Genomic DNA, 23,568 nt, shown 5'->3' with positions numbered 1-23,568 from the left:
TGGCTGAGTACTATTCCATTGTATATATGTACCACACCTTCTTTAACCATTCATCTGTCGATGGACGTTTGGGTTGCTTCCAGGTCTTGGCTATTGTGAATAGCACTCCCACTTGGTTTTTTAATGGTCCTTTTCCTGCATTTTCCCCTTTGCATACCATCAGTCTGAATACAGTGGGGGTCACATCACACTGCCCATGTGAAGGCTGTACCTCTGACTGGGGGTCTCTTCTCCTCGGCCCCTTTTCTGCCTGGTAAGTTTCTCTCCCTTCAAACATCAAATCCCTCATTTCCTCTGAAGAGCTTTTTCCTGACAGCTCATTGATACTCAAAGAGCAGTTTGAGCATCGATAGGACTGTCTGTCCCCACCAGGCTCTGAGTTCCATAAGGGTAGAAGTTATTATTTACCTCAGCGTCTCCTGGACTCTGGGCAATGCCTAGAACACAACATGCACTCAGTAAATCTTGAATGTATAAAAGAATGCAATTCCTGCCATTTTGAAGGGCTTGGTACTCATATTGCTTTCAATTTTTATTTTATGTTATCTCATGATTTTACCATAAACATCATGGGGGAAAGATTCCTACTACAAAATTATGTTGGGAAACCTGTAACTCGTGCTCTTCACCCCAAGTAAATATGTTAAAAGTAGGTATTATGACTGTTAAAGTTTTGCATATAAATTTCCTGAATCAAATCCTTGGGTGTTTCCCAGTTTGAAAGAGCAGGTGGCATTTCCACCACTAAGAATCCCTTTTATTTTAATGTGTTTCCTTCATAACTGTAGATATAGGTCTCTTTTGGCCAAGACTTCTGCTATTTATCTTGCTGCTCTGTAACTTGTCCCAGCATAAACTTGATTTCCGTGGGTAGTTTTGATTCCCTGGGGAAATTTCCCCTGTTTACTGACTCCCATATCTCATGAGTACATGGTGAGTGCCAAGTGACAAATTCAATTAAGTTAGTCAGAGTTGTTTTATCAGCTGAAATTTGGCAAAGTTTTTTGCATCCCTAGTTGCCACCCTTCATGGCTATTTTATTTATTTATTTTAATTAATTAATTAATTAATTTTTGGCTGCATTGGGACTTCGTTGCTGCGCGTTGGCTTTCTCTAGTTGAGGTGAGCGGGGGCTACTCTTAGTTGTGGTGCGCAGGCTTCTCATTGTGGTGGCTTCTCTTGTTGTGGAGCTCAGGCTCTAGGCACACCTGCTTCAGTAGTTGTGGCACGCATGCTCTAGAGCGGAGGCTCAGTAGATGTGGCGCACGAGCTTAGTTGCTCCGCGGCATGTGGAGTCTTCCCGGACCAGGGCTCGAACTCGTATCCCTCTGCATTGGCAGGTGGATTCTTAACCACTGAGCCACAAGGGAAGTCCCTTCATGGCTATTTTAGATGTGGCCTTCTGATTATTTCTACTTCCATATATAGTAGATAAAGAAAGCACAACTTAATACACATTATTCTTTTACTTGTGTATTAAGTTACACTTTCTTTACCCGTTTTTTTCCCTCTCCCTTCTCATTCTTCAGTAGACAGGAATCCATCGGTCTGGAATTTAAAACTGTTAGCCAAACCAGTTCACCATTACCATCTGTGTAGGCAATTGTTCACATCCAAGATTTCTCTAGCCCTTCCGAAGTCCCAACTGTTAGGAGGAAGATGTGATGAAAACACCATCTGTGTATCCAAGTAATTCAGTGTTCTAGCCAAAACTTTGGAGCATCTAAAGACTATTCCCTTCTCTGTTCTCCCAACACCATGCATTTAACCGACAAGTCATTAGCTGTTTAGGTTTCCAGGCAGTGTGTTCACTCTTTGGAGCAGCATCTCCCATCATGAATAGAAACACGTGTGTGACAACTGACTTGTCAACTGTCCATGGTAATCCACCCACTGATCTTACCATACCGCTAAGAAGGGAATCGCAAAGTGCCACACTTTTTCTATTTCTGCCGTATCCAGGTTTCCTCTGAACTTCTGTTTGGTGCAGAAATAAATCACTGTCGCCTACATTTCCAGAGTACCTGGGCTTCTCCTTTCACGTTTAATTTGTTTCATTCCTGTGACAGTACTTCTCATTCTCCTGAGTCATATTTCAACAAGGGCTTTGTTGTGACGATTAAATAATATGATGGATGTTAAAGTTTATTCCCCACAGGATTGGTATTATGTCAGAATTTCAGGTGTCTGGATTTGATAATGCAACACAGGCATTAAGCTTAGCTGAAACTTGGTGGTAGGGAATACTAACCCGGGAAACACGGAGCCCAAAGAAAATAAAAGCCAGTTATCTCTGTAACTCCTCTCCAGCCTCAGCATGGAGAGGCAAACTATTCCTGTTAACACTTTTACATAATTAATATTGGAAGAAACAGAGTCTCCACGTTTTAGCATTGCTTTGTGTGGATCTTTCCAGTAGCAAACAGTAAGAGTAATAACCAGAGCTTTTGAAAAATTTTGATGGAGATCCTGTATCCTGTATCCTTAAGTCTAAGGTTTGAGAAATTGCAGTCAGATGGATTAAGAATTTTCTATAAAGGATGAGTGAGTCAAAATACAATGATGTGCAGCTTGGTGTTGGTAAGAATTGAGTAAGGACCAACGTGGAGCAGGGGTGGGTGTGGGTACTGTGGTCTTTATCGTTTTTATAGTAGCTCAAGGCCTTACACACATCCTGCCATCTATAAATGTTTGTTGATAGATGAGTAATTTAATAAATGTTAAATTTCATGGCTAATTTCTTACTATGAGTTTGTTATTTTCATTTGAACTTGAATAACTTTCTTCAATCTCCCCTAAATAGCACTGCAGGACACGGAAGTAAGTATCGCTATGCATCTAGCAGGTAAGAATGTTTCATATGATCTCAGTGTTTCATGGAAGTCTCCACCACTTCAAAATAGGAGATTTTCAAAACACTGTGTTATTATATGGTTTAAAGAATCCATCTGTGATGTTGGTGACCTGTGGTCCCAATAACACTTGCATGGCCGGCTTTTATACGTGCATTTTGGTACAAGCACAGATTTGCTTTTTTAGTGTGTCTTTGGATTGTGCCTTTTGCAAACAGGAGTGTGAGTTTCATAATGAAGCCCAGAACGCGTTTTTGACAGTATCTTTCATTTCACATAGAAAATAGCTTCCTTTCATCTTCTATTATTCTCATTTTACATTTCTCAATCTTAGCTATTGGTATGGTATGATTCATGGACTCTGGGTATAACCGAAACTTCAGTTGATAGGGAAAAAATGTGATTTCCATTTCTGTGCATTCAGTGAGCAGATGGGGAATGCATCTGTTGATATAATCTTCTTAGCTTGAGGAGTTCTTGACCTGTCACTCAATTTTTGCCAAACATGTACACATTTTCCTGCCAGACACAATTTTTCTAAATTCAGGGATACTAATTACACCAATCCTCTCCCCCTGCCATGAACACATATACATTTTTACAAACTCTTATTCAGGTAATTAAATGGTCTTTCATTTAATCCTTTGTTATGTTGCATATTTATCATGAGATTCAGACAAGTTCAATCAAATTCCATCAGCAGGCAAAACAAAAAAGACGATCGGCATAATTTTATCCTTGCGTCTTTTGCTTCACAAAGCATTTAAAAACAAGTGACAGTCTTTTTATTTGTCAGCTAAAATAATAACCATACTCGGCACTTGCATAAATTTCAGACAAATGAAGATCTCAGACCCATTACTGATGAAAGTTATAAATCTTTGCCTACAGCTGGAGAGACTAGAATGTTGGGGGGTGAAGTGGCTTATCTGAGGTCACACAGGAATAGTACCAAGGGTTTTGCTTTTGCAGGTGCATCTGATGCCTCTCAAATTATAATAAGAGAAGAATACAAGTCTAGCATGACCAATACAAAATGACCAATTATGGCCTTGAGAGTAGTTACTCCAGTGTTTTCACTGAATTTCTGCAAGCTCAGGTCATTGGACACAGCTGTATTACTTTAGCTGTACTATGCTGATCCATTATTTATCAACCCTTTGCTTTGCTCGTCTTCATTCCTGCTTCCTGTGACAAAGTTTGATTAGTGTCTGAACTGCTTTCTGGCTAAGGGATCCTCACCGCTATCATGAACACCAGACAAAAGTCTGTCTCCTTTCAGAATACCAATTGCATAGGGCAGTGCTTGTCAAGATTTAACGTATACAGGACTCATGGTACTCTTGGTTCCAGCTCTCAGAGTCAGATCAATAATTCCTAGTCTTATGGATATAGTTCCTATTCTTATGGATCTAGTCCCTTTGGTTAACTCTTCATATACTGATCTTTCAGTAAGAGCTTAAAATTGAGTCTAACCCACTTCTTTCAGTTCCTTTGGCAAGTTCAGAGTTGGAGTTTTTCATTTGTTTAGATCTTCTTTCAACACTGTTTTGTAGTTTTCTGTATACAAGTCTTGTAGCTCCTTGGTTAACTTCATTCCTAGGTATTCTATTCTATTTATACTATTGTAAGTGGGGTAGTTTTCTTAACTTCTCTTTCTGATAGTTCATTGTTTGTCCATAGAAATGCAAAAGATTTTGGTATGTTGACTTTGTACCCTGCAACTTTACTGAATTTGTTTATTAGTTCTAACAGATTTTTGGTGGCACATTGAGGGTTTAGGGTCTTTGTTCTTAGCGGCTCTCTGAATTTGAAACTTGGCCGTGTCTCAAAGCAGACGACGTCAGTGAGCACCTAGATGCAGGCGGATTAGAAACGGACACCCAGGCAGCAGCTGGGAAAGTATGCAGTCCAATCCCTTTGAGGGAGAAACTGAGAGATGGACGTTTTTGCTGAGCCTGGGTATATAGCCATGGGGGTGCTTCTGCGCTCTTTAAAAACTGCTTCTTTGTTTACTACAGTCCCGTGGGGCTTCTGAACACAAGCCCCATTGGCTTACAGAGCTAGGTGTTTGGGGGGCCCATCCCTCAGGTAGGAACCTTACAAGTTGCGGGCACTAGATGCGTGGTCCAAACCCTTTAGTCTCAGGGAGAAGCTGCAAGTTGGGGGTTCCCTCCTGATCGCCTGATGCTATGTCAGGGATGGGGTTTATGTGTGACACAAAAGTGTGTCTCAGCGGCCCCTACCTGTTTCCCTATGGGCATTTTTTCATTCACCTGCTGGGTAGGAGTCACCCAGCTAGTTTCTGTATTCTCTCAGAGGGAAATATTCTGTGTGTAGCTGTACATACAGTGCATCATCCATTGGAGGAGGGAAATTCAGGTGCTTTCTGTGCTGCCATCTTGGAGCATTTGTTATCTATTTTCTGTTTTAATCCATTGTATTTCTTACCTTTACTGAAGCTCAAATTATCCCATCTTTGGCCACTGGGAGACTCTTCATAGTGGCTCCTGAGTTCTTTCAACATCATACTAACAGGGTTTGATAGCTTTCTTGCTGTGCTCTGAACAACACAAAGGTGTTCCAGACTCATCATGTATATTTCATGCCCCAGAATTGGAAACAGCCATTCATACAAGAAACTCTGGTTTCCTTTAGTGGGAAATTGTATTTCAAGACCATACTTGTGGCACAGAAATATTTACTGTTATTGGGCTAGCCACTGTTTTTATTCCTTTTCTGTTAAAAGAGCTTGGAGATGTATGCATGTTTATGATAGTACATCAGTTCATACTAGGGTTCCTAATTCCATTTCAGGACTATAGGGTTCTTACTTAACATTTTTCCATATTATATTTGTATCTCCTTTATTCTACACTGTGAATTCTGGTTACTGAGGTACAGAGAATGATATAATTAGGATATGCCATAATTATAGGCATACATATTTTACTGCACTCTGCTTTATCATGCTTCATGGATATAGTGTTTTTTGTTGTTTGCTTTGTTTTACAAATTGAAGATTTGTGGCAACCCTGCATTGTCAGATAATGGTTAGCATTTTTTAGCAATAAAGTATGTTTTAAAATTAAGGCACGTACATTCTTTTTCTTAGACATAATGCTATTGCACACTTAACAGACTACAGTATAGTGCAAACAAAAGTTTTATATAGACTGGGAAATCAAAAAACTTGTGTGGGGCTTCCCTGGTGGCGCAGTGGTTGAGAGTCCGCCTGCTGATGCAGGGGACACGGGTTCGTGCCCCAGTCTGGGAGGATCCCACATGCCGCAGAGTGGCTGAGCCTACGCGAGGAGAGGCCACAACAGTGGCCTCAACAGGAGAGGCCACAACAGTGAGAGGCCCCCGCACCATAAAAAAAAAAAAATTTCTGGAGAATTTTATTGGATTATCAATTTTAGTGTTTGTTAGTGTAGAAAGCCTAACCTTGGCTTTCTTCTTCAGAGACTTGTATTTTTTGTATGTTCAATCGTTTTTGTGTATCTTAAATATTTGTCACCTTCCCTAAAAAATCTTCTTCATCTAGATTAGATGCTTTACATTCTCCTTCTTTTTCACCATCTGTTTTGGCAAATTTGTTTATTTGCTCTTGTGTTGCTTCTAATTTAGTCAATTTCTACAGTGATTCTTTTCTCACTTCTAATTTCCTCTTGAATTTTTTTTCTAACCCTAGAGTTCTATCATTTCATGAAATAAGAAGGAAGACCTTTAAATGATATAACATTTTAAATTTCTTTAAAGCACATCTGAAACATGGGAACATGTTATTATTTGCCTAATGTGAATAATAGTTATTCGCATATCTGTTGTATAAATTTCTATATGTTTAGCTCATGGTTAAAAAGGAAAAACAAAATATTCAGTATGCACACTAGAGTCTTATTTTTATAACAATACCTATGTGCCTTTAGTTTAAAAAAACCCAAATATTTTACATGAAAAAAAGAACTAGGGCTTCCCTGGTGGTGCAGTGGTTGAGAGTCCGCCTGCCGATGCAGGGGACACGGGTTCGTGCCCCGCTCCGGGAAGATCCCACATGCCGTGGAGCGGCTGGGCCCGTGAGCCATGGCCGCTGAGCCTGCGCATCGGGAGCCTGTGCTCCGCAAAGGGAGAGGCCACAACAGTGAGAGGCTCGCTTACCGCAAAAAAAAAAAAAAAAAAAAAAGAACTAATTTTCATCAATTGTTTCTTCTTTATCTTTTGTTATTGTACATTTCAGTGACCCATTTTTAACCACTGCCAATCAATATCCAAAAAAGCCTGCCAAGAGGTTAGGTTCTTACTGAATTAATGCAGAGACTCTTCCTTTACTTTCGGAGCAGCTGAGCAATGAACGTCGCAGTGAGAAAGACCGACCCAGCGAGGTCTAGAAGAACACTTTCATGGAGCCATGGTACCTAAAGTGTGTGTCAGGGCTCTAGAAAGATTCTTCTTTTAAACACTGACAGACACCTTCCCCCATCAAGTTTCTGGTACTGTAGCTTTAAACAGAAACACGTATTTCCCTAAGAAACTCTTTAATAAATGTTATTTGAACACAACTCTTCATCTCCAAGGCTAAGGAGATTCAGTTTAGAAAGTGAACTTGCAGATCACCAACTGAGGCCAGCACAGGACTGTAGTAACGGTATCTTGTACCAATGATTTGATTTGATTTTAAAAATACATTGAGGAAAAAAAAAATACATTGAGGGCTTCCCTGGTGGCTCAGTGGTTGATAGTCCGCCTGCCGATGCGGGGGACACGGGTTCGTGCCCCGGTCCGGGAAGATCCCACATGCCGCGGAGCGGCTGGGCCCGTGAGCCATGGCCGCTGAGCCTGCGCGTCCGGAGCCTGTGCTCCGCAACGGGAGAGGCCACAACAGTGAGAGGCCCGCGTACCGCAAAAAAAAGAAACATTGAAAAGGTCAGTAAATTACCAGTGAATTTCCCAAGCCCCTGTCTCTCCTTAACACTCTATCCTTTTACTTGCTTTACTATGCACTCCTTTTTTTGTTTGTTTTAAGATTTGAAAATGCTAACATGTGCAATAGTCATGCATGGGAAACATATATGGGAAAACATATGGGAAATCAATAAATTCCCCTTGAATAAACATATAGTATATTTTATCAGGCTTTCTTGAAAAGCCCTTTCTGAAATTATCCTATACTAAAATTATCTGTCCACTGTTTAATCAAGCCTTAGATTTAAGTATCTATCCGGCCAATTTAAGGACTCAAAGGCTCACATCTTGAGGTAGGCTTCTGATATTTCAGAGAGGAAATCTTTTCAACAGAGACCAAGGATGGTCTGCTTGGAAAGCTAACCCTCCTGGGCTGGACTGAGGTTTTGTTTCCAAGTCACTTGCTGCATGTATGATTTTCTCTAGACCTCAGTTTACTTATCTGCAATAGCAGCATATCCATATCAGGATCTCTAAAGTCTCTTCAAACTCAAAACTGAAATCCCATTTCCCTCTTCTATTCAATGTCCTAATGCTTAATGGTTAAAATGGACATAATGCATAATCCAAGCATCTTTTATTCATTCATCAACCATAAGTATGTGTCTACCATGTGCCAATCGATAACAAAGGGAAAAGCAGATAAAGATTCCTGTCCTCCTAGAACTGACTTTCTAATGGGGGGCGGGGGTAGAGACAATGAAAATGTAGATAAATAAACGATGTGGTGTAGTAGGGGTTTGATAGGATTTTGAGGGAAAACAAATTTGGAAGTAAATTTGGGGAGAGGGGGCTGCTATTTTAAAAAGGCTGGTCAAGGAGGAACTCATTGGGAAGCTGACATTTGAGGATAGACTTGAGAGAGGGAAGAGCGCTGCCCACGCAGATGTCTTGCGAAAGAGGTTTCTGAACAGAGAGAAGGAATACAAGACCTTGAGGTGCTTTTATAAGCTGAAACATTATGACAGACAATAGCCTCTGTGCTGGAAGTATCATCTGTAGGACACTGGGGTCATTTGTCATTGTCCTTGAGAAACTGGGTTAAGAGGCGGGGCAGAGGCAAAAGAAGTTGATTATGATGAAGAGACTGGATCTCACATCACTTGAGTAAAGTTTCAAGGAAGAGAGAACATTTATAGAAGGAGAAAATATGCTACAGAGTGGGGAGGAAGAGAGAGATTAGCTACCTTCAAAATCTAAAGTATTTTGTTAAAAAAGATCAGTTAGGTGGCTTTTTCTGTTCTAATCAAGAGCAAAAGAAGTAGGAAAAATGAATAACAGGTTTTACAGAGTTATATCAGCTAAATATAGCGAAGAGGTTTCTAATAGCTAAAGCAATTGAGAAATGAAGTCAGCCACTGTCTGCATGGTTTGCTGTCATTAGGAGCATTTGGAGAATTTTTAAAAATAGAGATGCCCAGTGCCAACTCTAGGGGTTCTGAGAGTCAGTCCACGATGGGCTACAGGAAAGGTAATTTTAAAAATATTTATTCATTATTTTACATATTAATTTATTAAACATATTTATAATCATGTAAAAAATATATTCCCAGAGAATTTGAAAGCACAACCAGGTCTGGGAAGCATTGCCATAGATTTCTCTAGAGCATGGTGAGATTCTTACTACAGAAAATATTCAGGTAAAATAATTTCTTGCCAGTAACCTCAGAAAGAAAATTCTCACATTGGGTGAAAAGTCAGAGTAGGTGTTCTCTAAGATAGCTCTCAATTCTCAGATTTCATGATTCTACCACATTATGAAACTATAACAGTATGAAGGTAAAGTTGCATAATTATTTGTTTCAGGACAATTCTTTTACCCTTTATTTTATTTTACTTTTTTGCGGTATGCGGGCCTCTCACTGTTGTGGCCTCTCCCGTTGCGGAGCACAGGCTCTGGACGCGCAGGCTCAGCGGCCATGGCTCACGGGCCCAGCCGCTCCGCGGCATGTGGGATCTTCCCGGACCGGGGTATGAACCCGTGTCCCCTGCATCGGCAGGTGGACTCTCAACCACTGCGCCACCAGGGAAGCCCTGTGTTCATTTCTAATTGTGCACAAGTGAATGGAAAGTGTTGGTCCTCATTTCTCTAGGTGCCTTATTGTTCTCTAGTAAGAAGATTGGAAAAAATCCAAGCCTCCCCAAGTTCATGTTTATTTATTTTCTAGTTCTGAACATTGAGTTACTTGAGATATGGAGCATTCTCTATTGCACTTCAGTAAAGTCTGAATACTTTAAAAATAACAAGAATAATTTTGAGGCAACTCACAGAATTTTTTTGGTGATGTAATCCAAGTTTTTAGGAGTCACGTGCTCTATTTGGGGGGAAGGAAGAAATGTGCACGTGAAAATAATATAAAACTTTATAAAACCAAATGCTGAATGGCAAGGTTGGAAAGCAGGTGTTGAAGTGCAGAAAAGGGACTTTGGAAATGGGATTCATTGTGGAAGAGTCAAGGAGATTCACAGGAGATTGGAGGTAGAATGGATGTTAAAGGAATTGGAGCCCTTTTGAAAGATCTGTGGTGTTCTCATTTTTAAAAAGGGGAAATTCATGTTAGCAGGGAGAGGATAGGAAAGAAAAAGGCTTCGGCCAACCTTTCCAACTCTAGGATCCTAAAAAAAAGTTCCAACGTCATTCGTAGTTGTTGGATTGGATTAATTATTGAACTTAATTTTCCTAACGATGAAATGAAAAATGGCAGAGCTAAATGTTTTTGAAAGATTGCATCAACTTACAAACTTTTAGGAGGTATGGGGTTGATTATCCTTGTCCGTTTTTAAAAAATAACCAGTAATTCTGAAACTATCAGTTAGTGGGCAGTTAATAACTAGCTACTAGCAACTGGCTAATTTCTAGGAATGAATAATTAATAACCAATGGTTTAATTTCCTTTGAATTTTCCTATACTTGTTTGTATACATAGTAACTCATTTTACTAAATATTTCCATTTGTATCTCTAAAATAGATCCACTTTCCAACCAACTCTGCCCCTTGGAGGCTGGCTTGTATGATCTCCATCAATAGGCTCATTGGCTTCTGGCTGGGTTTGGCCATTGAAAAACACCATCAAATCAGAGGGAGGCAGGAGAGGGAGGTCAGGGCATGTGTTCCTCTGGCTGCTTCCCTGCAGGGTTGAGGTGGGCAGGTCACAGAAAGTACCAACGAAAGATCATGGCTCCTGTCACGTAGCTTTCTCCATCCAGCTTTCTCTGACTCAAGATTCTGTAATCATTCTCTACTCTGGCCCCGCAGACCAAGGAGTGGTAGTGAACTTCTGTTGACACTGCCCCAGAGTGGGAGGGGCTGTTCCATCCTTTGTGGTTTCCCTACACTCTACTAACTCCTGTAAATACTCCTTTTATTCAACTCATCGCAAATTGCTCATTTGGAATGTGGCATTGGTCTCACTTGGACACATAACTGTCATATCCATTTAGTCCCTCTATTCAAAGATGAGAAGAGGCCCATATATAAATACTCCCAGGCAAAGAGGACAAAAATAGTTGATCTCCAAAAGTTACATGCATTTAAAGTCTACACCTCACAGGACAAGCTTTCTTTTTATTTTATTTTATTTTATTTTATTTTAGGCTGCATTGGGTCTTCGCTGCTGTGGGGGGCTTTCTCTAGTTGCAGTGACTTGTTGCGGAGCATGGGCTCTAGGCACGTGGGCCCCAGCAGTTGTGGCACACGGGCTCAGCAGTTGCGGCTGGCAGGCTCTAGAGTGCAGGCCCAGCATTGTGGCGCACGGGCCTAGCCGCTCCGCGGCATGTGGGATCCTCCCGGACCAGGGCCCGAACCCATGTCCCCTGCATTGGCAGGCAGACTCCCAACCACCGCGCCACCAGGGAAGCCCCAGGACAAGCTTTTGAGTGGCGTATTTTTTTTTTCTTTTGAGAGAGCCTCACTATTCTTGAGGGTTTATTTTAATTAATCTACTTATTTATTATCAGTAAAACTCTCATGAGAGCTACAAATCTGCCTAGAGGCTTGAGAACTGGAAAATAATCAGAAAGTGTCCTACAAATCATTAATTAGTTGGATATATTCCAGTTTAGAAACCTGTGTCCACAAAATGCAAGACTAATATCAACAATACATATGTATTAAAATAAAAAAGCATAATGGTTTTGCCAGCAGTTTAAATGGACTTTGTTTTTCTATGTCAAAAAGTGAAGTATATAGCCTTTGCTTATGTCTTGCTTTCGAGAATTGATGGTCAAGTACTATTCATGATCATGATGAGGAAGAAAAGAGACTGTACAGTCAGATATTGGGATGGTCTGGCAATTCTATCAGTGTGTTTCAGTTGAATCAACTGTCGATGAAAAGATATAATGATAACACCAATTCAGAGGACTAAAGAATAACTTTACCATAGGGTATTACACATGTAGGTTTCCTTGTGTGAATTTCTGATAGAACCCTGAGTATTCATAGCCATTTAGGAAAGTAGTAAAGCAACTCTTTCTTTTAATTGAAGTATAGTTGATTTGCAATGTTGTGTTAGTCTCAGGTGTACAGCAAAATGATTCAGTTATACATACATATATATTTATATAATCTTTTTCAGATTCTTTTCCATTATAGGTCATTACAAGATATTGAATTTAGTTCTCTGTGCTGCATAGTAGGTCCTTGTTGTTTATCTAAGTAAAGCAACTCTTAATTAAAGAACAACCTGTTATTACTATTCTATTTATTTGACTGAAAGAGCCTTCACTGATCTAGTGACACAAAGTTAAAACTTATCTGGTAGCTTTCTCAAATATAACCTAGAAAACAACTGAGATTCTCTGTTTTTCAGCAGAAAACATTTCATTACCTGTATGTGTTTGCTTGGTTATTGTATGACACATTTAATTGGGGATATATTGGCATTCAATCTTAAGCAAAGGAAAGAGGAGACAAAATTTTCCTATTAATGTTTGGGTGCTGTGGTAGATATTACTAGTGCTTACTAGTATCTAGCTTTCTGTTACTTCTGGAGTACACAGAAAATTATACTTTTTTATCTCTCGAAATTAATTGTACCAATGGAATTAGTTCTAGTTAATGAAATATAAACAGAAATGATGTGTATATCTTTTGAGCCAAAACAATTGTCTGTGCTCTGCTCTTCAAATGGAACATAGCTAATCAATGACATTCCAGGTAGTGGTGCCCCCTCGAGCTAACTAATATTAGGCGTTTGGTTGAACAAGAAATAAATTTGAACCAATGCGATCTGGAGTTTGTTTTTTACCTCAGTATACTTTACCCTGTAACAATGCCTATCTGAGAATAATGGGACTCTTCAATATTTCAGAGAAAGTTACTAGACTTTTTTGAGGAAGTTGCAAATGAGAAATTTAAAAGATATTAAAACAAGTTAAAGGATGTCGATGTTACAAAACACAATTTGAAATTGGATGTGTAGTCTTAGTGACTATTATAAAATGATGCTTTAAAGCCTTAGGAAAATAGTGGATCTAGGGAGATAACTGGAATAGCTATTTTTAAAGAACATGATCTATGATCCAATTATGAAATGTGATGCAAACACAATCCTGTCGGAAAAGAAGATGCTTTTCTGTCAGTCTCCATAGCAACAAGAACTTGGACTCATGCTAGAGGCCAAGTTGATATGCGTAGATTTCTCAAATCTCTTAACAGTGTGCTAATGTGTCAATGAAACAAAGGGCTCCAAATCACTCAGTGAGATTCCCAGCAAAGTAGTGGTGTCAAGAATAGAGCTGGTCTTCCCCGAATTTTGGTTCTGCTCCCATATATGTATAACTTACAATATATGAAGTTATAAAAGGTAAAAGTCACTTTCTAAATTCTGGAGTTTGAGAAAATGTTTAATTTTGTCTCATGAAAAGAACCACAACATCTTGGCCATAGGGGAATATTTTTTTAAAAATTAGAAGGAAAAGGATTATGTCCACCAAAGCAGCTTGAACATTGAAACAGGCCAATGATTTAAACTGGAAATAAAGCCACTGGTCTGACAAACAGAAGGTATTTTGTGGATGTGACGGTTTTTATTTACCAAAGTGACTGGGCCATGGGGTGCCCAGATATTTGGTCAAACGTTGTTCTGGGTGTGTCTGTGAAGCTGTTTCTGGATGAGATTAACATTTAAATCAGTACACTGAGTAAAGCAGATTGTCCCTAATGGATGTGGGCCTCCTTCAATCAATTGAAGACCTGAATAGAACAAAAAGTCTAAGAGGGGACTCCTCCTGCCTGACTATTGATCTGGTACGTCAGTCTCCTCCTGCCTTCAGATTCAAACAGAAACATAAGCTCTTCTTGGGTCTTGAGACTGCTGACTTTTGGACCAGGACTTGCAGACTTATACTACTGGTTTTCAGACCTTTGGATTGGAACAAAGGTCCAATCATCAGCTCTCCTGGGTCTCCAGTTTGCCAACTGCAGAACTGTGACTCCTCAGCTTCCTAACTGCATGACCCAATTCCTTATAATAAATCTCTCTCTCTCTCTCACTCACTCTCTGTTAATATATGTGTATATCCACATATATGTTTTGGGCAACATATGAGAAGTACAAACCTTTATAGAAATCAATTGGTAAAGACTGTACTTGAAGTGAACTTTAAGCAGGTGCAAAAACAAAAATCAAGAATGTTCTGGGAACATGAAAAAGAGACCCAAAATAAGAACGTGAATACACCCTAGTATATAAAATGGGGCGAAACCAAACTCAGAATAGGATAAAGTAAAAAAGGAAGGTGAGAATTTTGGATAACATCTGAAAGAGGCTTTTTCCTTAGTTCGGTGCTTTTCATATTATTCCAAGGTATGCTAATGCGAGACAAAATGTTCACAGTTATTTTGTCATTAAAGTGATCCATAAACAAATGCATTTGGTCGGTGCAGGCTAAAAATAACAATTTAGTTTCTTCACTGCAAGAATTCATAGAGTCTTAGTATGCTAATGACTAATGTGCATCTCTAAGAATATGAGTTAATTTTAAGTAAGATATACCAGATGTATTTAACCACAGAGGAATTGTTCTCTAAGTTTTATTTTAAATCATCTGAAAAAGAACAAAAGTGTTCAAGTATTATATATGTTTTTGGAATTACATAAAGTAAGTGAGGAACGTCTACCCCTTGGTCTATGTAATCCTGTTTTATTAAGTAACCATCATAAGTGTTTTGAACTTATCTTAAAAAAGAATATTTGATAATGTAAGAAGCCCACAATTAGTAAGTGAAAACAAGCAAACAGGAGATAAATAGAAAATAACAAGTAAAATAGAAGATGTAAATCAAACTATATCAATAATATTAAATATGAATGAATTAAGCCATCTAATCAAAAGGCAAATATTGATAGATTTAATAAAAAAAATCAAGACATCTATAAGCTGTCAACAGAAGACACACATTAGAGTCAAATATACAAGTAGGTTAAAAGAAGAAGGATGAAAAAAGATATGCAAACAGCAACCATAAGAAAGCTGGAAAAGCTATACTAATATCAGACAAAATAGACTTAAAAATTTTACTAGAGATAAAGAAGAAACATTTGGTAAAACAGGTGGTCAACTTTACAGGAAATGATAACAATTATATATATATGTATATATATAACAACAGAGTCCTAAATACATGAAGCAAAAAAAGTCAAAATTGAAGGGAGAAATAGACAATCAGTAATAGTAGTTAGAGACTGCAATATCTCATTTTTAATAATAAATAGAACAACTGGGCAGATCAACAAGGAAATAGAAAACTTGAACGTCACAGACCTATAGTCATAGACATAACAGACATCTATAGAATATTCACCCAACAACAGCAAAATACGCAGTCTTCTCAAGCGCACACAGAACATACTCCAGGTAAGACTATATGCTATGCCATTAAGTAAACCTAAATAAACATAACAGGATTAAAATCATACAAAGTGTGTTCTTCAAATATAATGGAATGAAATTAGAAATTAGTAATAAAGAAAATTGGGAAATTTTCAAGTATGTGGACATTAAATCACACATTACTAAGTAAGCAATAGGTCAAAGAAGAAATCACAGGAGAAATTAAAAAATAATTTGAGATAAATGAAAATGAAAACACAACATACTCAAGTTTATGGGATGTAGTTAAAGCAGTGCTTAGGGAGAAATTTATGGTAATGCCTATTGAAAAAGAAGAAAGATATAAAATCAACTTCACCTTAAGGCACTGGAAAAAGAAAAGTGAACTAAATTCAAAGGAAGCAGGAAGAAGGAAATAATGAGGATTAGAGCAGAAAACAATGAAAATAGAGAATAAAAATGAAGAAAAATGATCAAAACCAAAAGCTGTTTTTTTGAAAATATCAACAAAATTGACAAAGCTTCACCTAAATAAAAAGAGAGATGACTCAAATTACTAAAATCAGGAATGAAAGAGGAGACATTACTACCAACATTACAGAAATGAAAAGAATCATAAGGAAATACTTTGAATGCTATAGGCCAACAAGTAAGATAACAGATGAATTTGACAAATTTCTACAAAGATGTAAACTACCAAAACTGACTCAAGAAGAAATAGAATATCTAAATAGACCTATAAAAGTAAAGTGATTAAATTAGTAATCAAAAAACTTTCCACAAAGAAAAGCCCAGGACCAGATGGCTTCACCAGACCTTTAAGTGAGCATTAATAGCAATTCTTCACAAACTATTTAAAAACATAGAAGAGGAGGGAACACTTCCCAACTCATTTTATGAGACCAATATTACTCTCACACGAAAACCAGACAAAGATATCACAAGAAAAAGAAAACTGTAGACCAGTAATTTATGAATATAGATGGCAAAAATCCTCAAAAAAATACTACCAAATTGAATCCAGCAATATTTAAAAGGGATTCTACACCATGACCAGGGGGATTTATTTTAAGAATGCAAGTTTAGTTTGCCATCCTCAAATTATTAATTAACATAATATACCATATCGGTAGAATAAAGGACAAAAAACAGACAAACACATTGTCATCTCAATAGGTGCAAGAAAAAGCATTTGACAAAATTTAACATCCCCTTGTGATAAAAACACTCAACAAATCAGGGATACAAGGGTACTCTCTCAACATGAAAAAGGGAATTTATGAAATACCCACAGTTAACATCATATTCAATGGTGAAAGACAAAGACTTCCTTCCCAAGGGGAGGCACAAGAGAGGGATATTTCTTTCCATTTCTATTCAGTGAAGTACTGGAAGTGCTAGCCAAGGCAATTAGGGAAGAAAAGGTAATAAAAGGCATTTAAATTGGAAAGGGAGAAATAAAACTATCTCTATTTCTAGATGGCATGATCTAACATAAAAAATTTCCAAAAAACCCACTCCCAAATTATTAGCACTATTTAAAATGTTTGGTAAAGTTGCAGGATACAAGATGAGCAAGCAAAAATCAGGTGTATTTCCGTACACTATAAGTGAACAATCCAAAAATAAATTAAGAAAACAATTTCATTTACAATAGCATCAAAAACATTAGAACTCCCTTAAAAAACTAAAAATAGAACTACCATAAATCTACAAACAGTAAATGCTGGAGAGGGTGTGGAGAAAAGGGAACCCTCTTGCACGGTCGGTGGGAATGTATATTGATACAGCCACTATGGAGAACAGTATGGAGGTTCCTTAAAAAACTAAAAATAGAACTACCATACGACCCAGCAATCCCACTACTGGGCATATACCCTGAGAAAACCATAATTCAAAGAGTCATGTACCACAATGTTTATTGCAGCTGTATTTACAATAGCCAGGACATGGAAGCAGCTTAAGTGTCCATCGACAGATGAATGGATAAAGATGTGGCGGGGCTTCCCTGGTGGCGCAGTGGTTGAGAGTCTGCCTGCTGATGCAGGGGACATGGGTTTGTGCCCCGGTCTGGGAAGATCCCACATGCCACGGAGCGGCTAGGCCTGTGAGCCATGGCTCCTGAGCCTGCGCATACAGAGCCTGTGCTCTGCAACAGGAGAGGCCACAACAGTGAGAGGCCTGCGTACCTCAAAAAAAAAAAAAAAAAAAAAGAAGATATGGCACATATATACAATGGAATATTACTCAGCCATAAAAAGAAACGAAATTGAGTTGTTTGTAGTGAGGTGGATGGACATAGAGACTGTCATACAGAGTGAAGTAAGTCAGAAAGAGAAAAACAACTGTATGCTAACACATATATATGGAATCTAAAAAAAAAGATTCTGAAGAACCTAGGCTCAGGACAAGAATAAAGACGCAGACGTAGAGAATGGACTCGAGGACACGGGGAGGGGGAACAGTAAGCTGGGACGAAGTGAGAGAGAGGCATGGACATATATACACTACCAAATGTAAAATAGATAGCTAGTGGGAAGCAGCCACATAGCACAGGGAGATCAGCTCGGTGCTTTGTGACCACCTAGAGGGGTGGGATAGGGAGGGTGGGAGGGAGATACAAGAGGGAGAAGATATGGGGATATATGTATATGTATAGCTGATTCACTTTGTTGTACAGCAGAATATAACACACCATTGTAAAGCAATTATACTCCAATAAAGATGATAAAACATATTAGGACTCTTAGGAATACATTTAACCAAGGAAGTGCAAGACTTGTACACTGAAAACTACAAAATATTGTTGAAAGAAATTTAGAAAGATATGGATAGACACATAGAGCAATAGAAAAGAATTGAGAGTCCAGAAATAAACCCTCATATCAATGGCAAGTTGAGTGTCACAAGAGTACAAAGACAATTCAGTGGGGAAAACAGTGTTTTTAATAAATGGTGATGTGATCACTAGACATCCACACAAAAAAATTAAGTAAAATTGGACCCATACATCACCCATATACAAAAATTAACTCAAAATAGACCACAGACCTAAATGTAAGAGCTCACACTATAAAACCTTTAGAAGAAGACAGAGGAATAAATCTTAATGACCTTGGGATAGGCAATGGTTTCTTAGATGTGACCTCAAAATCACAAAGAACAAAAGAAAAAAGAGATAAATTGGATATCACCAAATTGTGCTTTATAGAAAAACATTAAGAAAATTAAAGGGCAACTTAAAGAATGTGAGAAGAAAACTGTACATCCATCATAACTTATTATCTAGAATATATAAAGAACACTCACAACTCAGTAATAAACAGACAACCTAATTTAAAAGTGGATAGAAGATCTAAATTGACAGTTCTCCAAAGACATACAAATGGCCAATAACACATGAAAAGATGCTCAAATTATTAGCTATCAGGGAAATGCAAATGGAAACCACATGAGATACCACTTCATGCACACAAGAACGGTTATATAAAAAAATCAGATAACAACAAATAAAAATTGTTGGTGAGAAAGTGGAGAGGTTGGAACCTTCATATGCTGCTAAATGTAAAATTCTTCTGCTGCTTTGGGAAACAGCCTGGCAGTTCCTCAAATGTTTACACATAGGGTTACCAGCCATTCCTCTTTACTCAGGAGAAATTAAAACATGTGCACACAGAATCTTGTGTGAATGTTTTATGAAAGTTCATAGTAGCATTGTTCATATTAGCCAAAAAGTGGTTACAACACAAATACCCACCAAGTGATGAATGAATAAACAAAATGTGCTCTATCTATATAATGAAATATTACTTGGCAGTAAAAAGGAATAAAGTACTGGTATGCAACAATGTGAGATGAAAACCTCGAAAATATTACACTAAGTGAAAAAAGCCAGTCACAAAGGACCATATTGTATGATTCCATTTATATAAAATGGCCTGAGCGGGCAAATCTACAGGCACATAGTGTAGCTTAGTGGTTGCCTGGGGCTGAAGATGGGGAGCCACTGGCATTAGGGGTGATGGCTGTGTGGTGCAAAGCTTCTTTGTGGGGTAACAAAATGTTCTAAAATTTATTATGGTGATGCATGCACAAGTCTAGGAATATACTAAAAGCCCTCAAGTGTATGCTTTAATTAATTAATTTATTTATTTATTTATTTTGGCCGCGCTGTCTGGCTTGTGGGATCTTAGTTCCCTGACCAGGGATCGAACCCGCACTCCCTGCCATACAAGCACAGAGTCATAACCATTGGACCGCCAGGGAAGTCCCGAGGTGTACACTTTAAAAGGATGAATTCTATGACACGTTAATTATACCTCAATAAAGTTGTTTTAAAAATGGAGCTAATAAATAGTATGAGAAGCCAGACTTCTCTCTCAGAAAAGTCAATATAAGTTGTTTCTACAAAACTCATTTATTTTTTTGTTTAGGCATGTATTATATACATGAAACATTTTCATTCTCCTTAATATAGTTAAGACTCAAGTTGGAATAAAATGGCCTAATAGTAACTGGCTCCTTTATGTACCTACAAAATAAAATGTTAACAAGTGGCAATTAGAGCACTCCAGCCAAAGTGTACTCTGCTAAGGATGATTTAATAAGCCACCGCATTTTCTCAGTTTGAAATCGAAGATTTGCCTGTGATTACCTTTCTGTTAAGTTTGGCAGGTTGTCTTCTGCCTACTTTTAATATCATTTTACCACTTAAACGTTTAGTGTAATGTCACATAATGGTTAAGCATTGTTAACTGGCATACTGGGTCTCCTTGCCCTTAAATCAACTTAAGTGTTACAGAATAAGTGTTCTTTACAGTAAATCGGTGACACTTTTACATCAAATTATTTAGTTAAAATAAGAGGCACTGAAATGTACATTTTTTACCCTATCATTTTTTATTGTAATTTTTAAAAATAAATTTATTTATTTATTTTTGGCTGCATTGGGTCTTCGTTGCTGCGCGTGGCTTTCTCTAGTTGCGGTGAGCAGGGGCTACTCTTCCTTGCGGTGCATGGGCTTCTCACTGCAGTGGCTTCTCTTGTTGCGGAGCATGAGCTCTAGGTGCGTGGGCTTCAGTAATTTTGGCAGGCGGGCTCAGTAGTTGTGGCCCACAGGCTTAGTTGCTCAGTGGCATGTGGGATCTTCCCAGACCAGGGCTCAAACCCATGTCCCCTGCACTGGCAGGCAGATTCTTAACCACTGTGCCACCAGGGAAGTCCCTATTCTAATTTTATAGTGAGCGTCTTCATAGCAAAAGGAAGTCTCAGGTGAAAGCAGTCTCATTTTCATGATCAAATATGTTTCCCTTAAGTCCATTCATTTTCATTTTATTCCATATGCATTGACTAATTCTCTTTCCTATTACTCTGCACGGGGCACTGTTGGGTAGCAGGGGGGACTAATTTGAGAGTCACATTTGTTGACTAGAAGCATGACCTTGTATGAGGAGAGAATGAGCATTTGACCACCATGTTTGGTGCTTTACATATGGTATTAAGTCCTTACCACACTCCTCTATGACAGATTTTATCATTACCATTTAATAGAGGAAAAACCTGAACTTAGGGAAGGTGAACATTGAAGCTACCAACACATTTTTTTTCCCCAGACTAATTACTAACTTCTGTGTTTCAGCTAAGATATTGGTCAGTCAGTTCCTAAAACCATTAAATAAACTCAAATGTGAGGGAAAATATTGATAATTCAAATGGTATTAATGTGTGATTTTATCTGAGAACAATATCTTAAAGAAAATTGTTTAATAAAAAGTTGCTATCCAAACAAAAAAAAACCCAACAACAAAAAACCCCACAATAATAAAGCACTCTTAAACCACACACACAAAAGTTGATGTCCAGGTGCCCAAAAGAGTGTTTAGTTTGTTTTCTTTTTGTTCTTCTGTGTATTTTTTTTTGGTGTATTTTTAATGAGATTATTTGGGTGATCTCACATATGGCCAAGTCCTCGTGATTTAAGCAGTTTCAATCCAGTTAGTTTTTCTTTTCCTATTTTGTTAGTCTGCCCTTTGGCTCTCTTACTTCTTTTTTTTTTTTTTTTGTGGTACGTGGGCCTCTCACTGTTGTGGCCTCTCCCGTTGCGGAGCACAGGCCCCGGACGCGCAGGCTCAGCGGCCATGGCTCACGGGCCCAGCCACTCCGCGGCATGTGGGATCCTCCCGGACCGGGGCACGAACCCGCGTCCCCTGCATCGGCAGGTGGACTCTCAACCACTGCGCCACCAGGGAAGCCCTCTCTTACTTCTTGTTGGCAACCATCTCACTTCCAGAAAGTGTAGACTCTGAATGAGAGAGGGCAGTAAACACAAATCTTCACTAAGCTGATGGAACACACGTTGAACAAAAACCTATAGACTTGAGCTTCCCTGGTGGTGCAGTGGTTAAGAATCCGCCTGCCAAAGCAGGGGACACGGGTTTGAGCCCTGGTTCGGGAAGATCCCACATGCCGCGGAGCAGCTAAGCCCGTGCGCCACAACTACTGAGCCTGTGCTCTGGAGTCTACGAGCCACAACTACTGAAGTCCGTGCACCTAGAGCCCGTGCTCTGCAACAAGAGAAGCCACCACGATGAGAAGCCCACGCACCTCAACGAAGAGTAGCCCCTGCTCGCAGCAAGTAGAGAAAGCCCACACGCAGCAATGGAGACCCAACACAGCTAAAAATAAAATAAATGAAATAAATAAATTTATTAACAAAAACACCCTATAAACTTTATGACAAGCTGCCCAGTTTTCCATTATTACAGGTAATTGGAAAGCAATTATGATTACGTGAATTTCATTTTTTTCAAATCTCATCAATATCATCAGTTGGTTACATTTTCCATCAAGACCTCATCAGAGAATCCAAAACTTCAGCCCTATTACCCTGTCTGTGTCTGCTCACTGAACTTGGCCTAGGTCTACCTGGAAGTTCACCACAGACAGTTGGGTCTTCCTGCATATTCCTGTCTGAAGGATCCTTCTAGTGTCTTCTGCAGCTAAGCCTGAAGGTAACCTCTCAGGAGCCACCCTCAACTCCTTTTACTTGTCTCATGGAAGAACAATTCTGAGTTGCCCTACACAGCCTCCCAGTGCCCCCCTAGCAGGATCGAGCCCCAATTGCCTACAGAGTGAATGATCTCATTAGCACACACTTATTTACTTGTTTTCCTTTCTTTCCTGTCTTATTCCTTTACTCCTTCATCTTGCTTCCTGGATCACCTCCCAAAGAAACTATCTGCATCCAAATCATTGTCTCAAAATCTATTTTTTTTAAAATTTAATTTTAGGGGGACACCCAAATTAAGAGACTGATTCAGAAATTACCTTCTCTATTTATATGAGACATACAGAAAAGACAAATTTATAGAAACAGAAAGTAGATAAGTGGTGGTCTAGGGCTGGATGTGGGAACAGAGATTAATCATAAATGGGTGTGAGAGATCTCTTTAGGGAGGAAAAATACTCTAAAACTCAGGTGGGGATGGTTGAACCACTCAACAAAGATAGTAAAAATCATTAAACTATACACTTGAGATAGGTGAATTTTATGATACGTACAATATACCTCAATAAAGTTTTTTAAGAAATTACCTTATTTTACACGGAGAGATGGTAAGATCTAAAGAGCTAAAGTGCTCAAAGTTACACAGCAAATACAGGCCAGAGAAAAGAATAGAGTTTCAGGCCATTTGATTACTCTGATTCATTACTTTTGATTCATCTGTGGACAAATGATCTTGCTTTAACTCATTAAAAATTAAAGTACTTGAAAAAAGTGACAAAGCACCAATTAAACCAAGTATCAATACATGTGACACCAATTATAATAATCATTTAGTTAGTGTTTCCTGTAGGTTAAATAATTTACCTAGCTTATTTCATTTAATTTCACAAATGGGCCATAAGGTGGGG

General features: G+C 38.6%; 1 protein-coding gene across 1 annotated transcript in view; it reads right to left on the bottom strand.

Annotated features, from left to right (window-relative positions):
* The window catches only part of KCNH8 (potassium voltage-gated channel subfamily H member 8), a gene marked incomplete at both ends in the record, with an annotated part of 389,811 nt that overhangs the window by 6,000 nt on the left and 360,243 nt on the right, over nucleotides 1–23,568 (bottom strand). The gene's annotated exons all lie outside the window — the stretch shown is intronic.

This window comes from Leucopleurus acutus, assembly GCF_964270905.1.
Source record: "Leucopleurus acutus genome assembly, chromosome: 5".
Lineage (NCBI taxonomy): Eukaryota > Metazoa > Chordata > Mammalia > Artiodactyla > Delphinidae > Leucopleurus > Leucopleurus acutus.
This window is presented reverse-complemented; position numbering and strand designations above follow the sequence as displayed.